Below are 7424 nucleotides of genomic sequence, written 5' to 3' on the forward strand. Positions count from 1 at the left end.
TAAGCCCAAATTAGCCTGGACCAACCTTAGTCTAGCCTGGCATAATTAGGCTGACTGGGGCAACCAAGGTCCGGACAAATCTGACTATTGTTTGACAGGTAAAGAATATTACAGGGTAGGTAAGCTACTAAACCTTGGAAGAAAGACCTGATGGTAAGGAAGGAAAGCATGGAATGGCCTGGTAGAGTTCCTAAGCAGGCCGGATTGAATTGTCAAGCAACATAATGTCTATATAAAAGGAAAATACTCATGTCCTATTTTCATGGAAGAACAAGTCCAAATCCAAGAACATTTTATTCTCACGTACCAGATCGTGCAAAAGAGAACAAGCCAACGTTTGTTGAGGAAGACTAAGTCAAGCGGATTAATAGGGAATGTGCCCTATTTTTCAGCTAGCAGCTGTCAACGGCCAAGAGGAACGTTGAGCAGCATCCAACGTTAGTACTTGAAGAGTATAAATAGCATTGTCTAGCAATGGTAAAGGGAGATTAATTATTCATTATTAATATACAGTTTTCTTCCTATTTTTCTCTAAGCATTTAACTTTTCACACCAAACTTGTAATCAGCCTACCAAAGAAATATTACAACATTATTTATATCTAATTTCCATCTATCTTTTGTTTATATTTTTATTCCTAATTTATAGAACTAGATACCCTTATCACTTAATAATTAAGCCGGATCCTTCCAGGGAAAATCTTGCTAAAACATTAGGTTCATATACCTATTATTAGACTCTTCTAATAGTGAACAAATTAACCTTTTAATTATTAGTTCTTTAGATCTAGTGCATGCATAACAAAAGGAAATTAAATGAGAAAAACAATGTCCCTTACATTGTTATTTTCGGATTTATGGGCACAAGTAAGGTCTCCTACCTTCACTTGTTCTTGAGCTATGATGAGGAATAGGATGATCCTCCAAAATCCCAATATAGAGATCCTCCTCTTGATTGGACCCAAGATTTGCCCTTATCTTCACTAAATAATATTTGCTAGATATTTATTTAGTAATCTACCTTAAAATTGATTACTAATACTCATATATTACATTAGTAATTTTAGTAATATTATTGAACAATTTAGATTATCATTTCTCCAGTTTTAGAGAAAGATGAACAATGTAAGAGAGAAGTATGCATGTGGATGAATGAATATGCATGTAAATAATGATAAGAATGAAAACAAGAGCAAAAGATGCTCTCTTATGGGGTAGTGAGGACGGGTGGAGTAAGGCCAAAATGGCATCTTACTTTTCCATTTTACAATTCTCCATAATGTAGGTATGTAAACTATGTAGTGTAGGCATGAATTTAATATTCTATCACATAAAATAATTCACCCATAATCCACTACAAGCCCCTCCATTTCGGTCCACTTCATAAAATGGACTACCATTTTATTTTGTTAATTTGTCATTTATCACACAATATGTCACATGTAGTATGTTACATGTTATTAATTAATCTAATACATATTTATTAAATAAATATCATTATATAAATTAATTAAATCACATACAACAAATTGACTAGTGATACTTGATCACATAAATAAAATGGGTCATATAATTATAATTCACAACATCTTGTAATTATAAGTAACCATTCATTCTCATCTCTATTGTTTCACAAACAATAAACAATTTTAGTAATAAAGCATTTCCATTACTAAAATAAATCTTATTTAATCCCATTACAATAAAATATAAATATTCTCTCTCACAATTGAATTGTTCAATTTTTAGAAATTGATTAACTTGTATCGTCATACAATTAATCAACTTTACAGATAAGAGCATCATCCTTTAGGTGTGACCTTAAGGGATCAACTGACCACTACCGTCCTACGACAGTAACGTCAAACTCTAGCAAGCCAATCATTACCGATTAATGATGATCAGTTGACTATATAAATGAATCATCCCTTACGTATTCTTAATATGAGATTTAAACATGTGATCGCACTATTGTTGAGGACACATATTCCAACAATCTCCCACTAGTCCGAGACAAGTGTGCGTCACCAATTATCTTGTCCTATTACAATCTCCCACTCAATGTAAGGTGTCTCGGAGGTCGTACTTGCATTTGATCATATCTTGAGTGGTTTCCTCAATCTGGAGTGTAACTGTCTGACCGGAATTATCTACCATAGATACTTTCCGAGCGTGGCCACGCATTTTCAGTTCACTACTCCTCGAGTGGCCTTGAGATTTCAAACAACCTTAACAAGGTGATGGACAATTCCTATCGCACTATTCCCTTCGTTTAGCCACAGTTCGTCATAACCTAAAATATACACATTTGACCTCAGTTACGACAGTCGTAGAGCATAAATCAAAGCCAATCAAAAATTTGTGCAAACTTGGGCGAATAGTCTCTAGTCAAAATAATTGACTCATAAGAATACTATAGTAGCTCTTGCCACGACCAGGCTTTATGAATTACCAGAACTCTATATGCGGTCACTGCCCGACAAAGTGTCCCATACAGTCTGCCTATGTGATCGACTAGTCATCCCATATGACTCTATGACACTTGACTTGCCATCAATCTCATCACACTCTAGTCACTTTAAGACGTCACCTCTTCTAAGTGACTAAGGGTGAGTACTATTTCAATCCAGTTCACTTTAATGGGGTTCAATTTGTCTCTACAACCCATTTGGATATAACAAAGTAAAGGGTGAGTTTAAAGAAACTCAAACGATAAAAGCGATAATCATATATGAATAGTCAATACACTATTACTACTTCATATGTTATAATCATTAGTGTACCTTTTACACTAGTTGAAATGCAATAAATGTTTCGCTAGTGGATATATCATATATCCGAATATTCCAACTTTATGAATTGCTATTTCCTTCTATTCAATGTCATCTCTAATAACATGAATTTATCTAAGTATATGTCTAGTCTTCTTACTAGACTTGGGCTCTTTAACTTGAAAGATGCTCCCACTGTTATCACATAACTTGTGATAAAGTCTTTGATAGAGGAATCTACTCTCATTCTCTACGTTGACCATCTTATCACAATTTACTTAGATTCGTTTTGCAGAATTTGCAATATACGAAACTAAAACACTTCTCTAGTTTCTTACTCCTTAGTCAATAAAATCAGCCTAGGATTTCGACAAATCCTTCTGGGTTTGGAAACTAAAGTTTGTGTAACCCTTCAACACGTAACTTAGTTTATCAACCAAACAATTGAACAAATCCTCAATTGTTCTTTAAGGCTTTCACAAGACCATCTTATGAATTAACCTGTTATTGACTTATTATGCTCCTAGCATATACTTCATCACGACGTGTGCGTCTATTGGCATACATGATCATTCTAATGGCGGAAACATCAGCAAATCATTTTATGTGATCAATAACTTAATGGGTTCAGTGAACGACCATGACTCTATCATAGTAATTCCACTTTCATCACCATGAATAACCTATTCAACCTTGTTGATTTTAAACAGATTTGAAAGATCTTATCATCATAAGACTCTTAACTCTATGCCAATATTCTCTCACATTGATTCAAAAATCTTAGAATATATCGCACCTTTTCCTAGTCTCCCAATCGCTCTTTCACAGAAGAGAGCATTGGTACATTATTCTCAATAAGTAATATGTCTTCAAGATATAAGACATGGAAAAAATAATTCTAGCTCCCACTTAACTTCATGTATAATCATGATTCTTCAATCATGTGAATGATACCATTCTCAATTATCACATGAACGAAAAGTATAATCCTTTAATGCTTACTTAACACAATTTTGGGATCACTTAAGATAGCTACGCATAATATGTTAGGATTCTTAGATATTTATCTAAGGTTTTGTGTTCCAAACACCTCATTCTCTAAATTCCCATTTTAGAAAAATGAATTTTTAATCTCATTTGACATTCTTCATCAAAATGAAATGTGGCGATTCCTAACATAATTTATCTTGATGAACATCTTCATGTCAATCAATGCTTTTAAGTACTCTAAAGCTCTATTTACTTTGAAGAGACCCTCGCCTTTAAGTAAATCTACTCTTTGAGTAAAATCTTTGTATTGTAATGCTATGGCTCGTATGTAACAAAGTCGATTTGGGATAATACCATTACTTTCGCAAAGCAACATTTTAACAACAAGACATGTGTGCTAAACTCCCACTGAGCTATACTCCCATTCTATCTTTATAGATTATTGTTCCATTACTTTCACAAAGTAACACATTAACTATAAGACATGTTTGTGACGATCTAATCTACTCCCACTCTATCTCTTAGAAATACGTCTATCTTCATAAGAGATAACTTTGTGAGTTACAAACATATATATGGTGGAGTATTAAAAGTTTCTCAAGACCGACGTGTTAGCACATAAAAGATCAGCTCTATCATGGCAGCTTGATTCATGTCATATGCGAGTCTGATCCATGTCATTTGTTAAATAGACTCTCTGTTTTAGGTATCTCCAGGTTAACCCTCCAGATTAATATAAAATCCCCAAAAGTGAGTCCAACAACTCAAATTGACTCATGTTAGTTTGATTTTATGGGTTGTGACGCAAGTTCATAATCCATATATAATAAATCACATTTATTACTTAGATCTTTGCCACTATGATCGGATCGTAATGCTTTAATTCCTTTTGTACAATTGGTTCTCTACTTCATTTTAGAAATTCTTCAAATTTCTTAAAAGCTTCACTTAATATTTGATCAAGTAAATATACCCATATCTATTTAAATCATCGGTAAAAATGACGAAGTAGTCATAATTTCCCATTGCAGTGATGTTCATTGGACCACATACATCGGCATATATTTGTCCTAACAAATCACTTGCTCGTGTTCCTTTACCACTAAAGGGAGTACGAATCATTTTGCGAAGGAGACAAGATTCGCATACTCCATATGATTGAAAAACCAAATGGTTCAATAAATCCAGTCCACACTAGCCTTTTAATGCGTTTCTCATTTATGTAACCTAATCGTAAAAGGCCAAATGCACAAATCATTTAAATCACTTGATATGAGTCTTTTGGATTGTATGTTATAGATATCTTTAGTTGAGTTGGAAGTGTCTAAAACATAAATACCATTAATAGAAATGGCTTGGCTCACGGCCAAGTCATATTAAACAAAATACAACGATGGTTTTTGATGACAAAGGAAAAAATCCTTCTATGTCCAACATAGAAATGGTAATGATATTTTCAAACAAAGTGGGCACATAATAAAAATTATGTAGATTACAACTCAAAGCTGTTAGCTAAAACAAGTACATAAGTCCCTCTTGAAGTGGCGGCTACCCTAGCTCGATTTCCTTGTCGGCGATCTACATCACCCTTGTTTAGATTTTCCACATTTCCAAATCCCATTTGGAGTGATAAGTCCAACATTGATATCTTCCAAACACTTAGGGCAATTATTCTTCCAATGGCCCATGACAATACAATAATGACATTCGTCGTAGGATTTGGCACCTTTATTAGTTTTGGTGGTGGTAGTCTCACTATCAACTTCCAATTCACAATCGGATTTTGGGTTTCTTACCCTTCTTTGCCTTTTCTTTATAAATACTATTACCCCTTTCGGTTGCAAGGACATTCTTGCTAGAACTCCCACTCAATTTGATATTTATCCTTGCTTCATCAAACAAGGATACCTTGGAATTTGTGAGATTATCCTCATATGATTTCCTTACCAAGGATGTGGTGGGCATGAGTATGGGAGTGGGAGGTGTAGAAGTAGTAAAAAGACAAAGATTTCCATCCTCACCAATGCCAAAGAGTAGTTCTCTAATCGGGTCATCGTTATACGAGGAGCATTATTCATTGAATGATTGGAGCCATGAATTAATGGTGATCGGTGTAGGATTATTAGATGAATCCATTGCAAATAAATAACTATAAAACCAGAGATGAAAGGAAACAATTATCGTTTAATAATACTTGTAAACATTTTAAACAAGTTTTAAGCATTTATATAGTGACCGCTACCCAACTATTTTAAATGATTCCGAGATCCAAATTCATATCAATTCGGGCACGATGAGCCGATTCATCCCTTATCAATATAACTCGGTGGATTAACTCTTTAATCGATTATACTTCTAGAACTTTCGGTCGATTAAAATTACTCTAATATTATCTTTAGCCCGGAACACATGCGACTACGGTCACGAATACTTCCGTTGAGCTCAATCCAAATTTCGATGTAATAACATTTTGTTACCCACTTACCCAACGTAACAAGTTTAGTACCCCGGTGAGCCGAGCCTACTTCCTCATGAAATTAGGACTCATGGTTTCTACTATTTGGTAAGGCTAATTCTCAATTATTATTTAGTGAGAGGTCTTGTCAATTTATTATCTATCACGTTTTAAGTGAACTAAAGCGGTGAACTACGATAATTATAATTAACACGGTCGATGACTCGATATGAAATGCATGTGTTGTTATGGCGATTTGGCAATGCATACAACATATTAAAATAAATGCTAAGCAATAATAATAAATTCCTAGTATGACCTTCCTAAAATAGAAAATCAAATAATCTATTACATATTCGGAAACCAACTCCTTTGGTCCCTTAAATCTTCAAGTGGCACGCCTCCCAAGAACACCGTCTTCGTCGGAACGCCTTTCCGAATGGCACCGTCTTGAAGAAACTTCATGATTTCAAATAATAATAAAAATACAAAGCTATTTCTATTATACATTTGTAATATGGAAAACTAGTAAAAATAAAAGTGATACGAGATCACATTAAATTACAATCGAATCAATATTCCCTTTCATTACGGGTAATATCGATTAAAACTAAGGCCATACTAAGATAAAATTACATAATTCAAAATTATATAAATAAGAGACATTCAACAATTGAAATATGAAGAATTATAATATGTATCTATCATGCCAAATTATGTGCCAAATGGCCCTATTTAATTTATATCATTATATAACCCGGTTTTATGAAAATGCGTGATAATAACTTCTTAAAATCACAAATCAATACTTCAAATCAAATTTAAGCTCAAGTTAATTATCCTAACACTCTTAGGACTCAAAAATTAGTCATCACTTGTGGACATGGGCCACGGGGGCGCTTGGGAACAGAACAAGCGTTTGCATTTTGTTGGAGTCGCCACCAATTTTTATGAGAAATTGGAACCGTTCGAATACCTCGCGTCATGTCAAGACACAAAGTAGAGACATGAACACTAAGCAATCGTTACCCTTAGCATTATATGTCTAGAATGACTCTCGTGGATGCCAATGAACACGGATGTTCACGGTGATCTGGAGTAAGGGGTGAGGGTACGTATTAGGAAGCTCTTTTGATCGAACACCTAATCCCGCCCGCCTCGATAGCGGCCTCTACTAATGATTAGGGAAGTTATTCGTACTTGATATAT

Source organism: Silene latifolia, chromosome 7, assembly GCF_048544455.1.
Source record: "Silene latifolia isolate original U9 population chromosome 7, ASM4854445v1, whole genome shotgun sequence".
NCBI lineage: Eukaryota > Viridiplantae > Streptophyta > Magnoliopsida > Caryophyllales > Caryophyllaceae > Silene > Silene latifolia.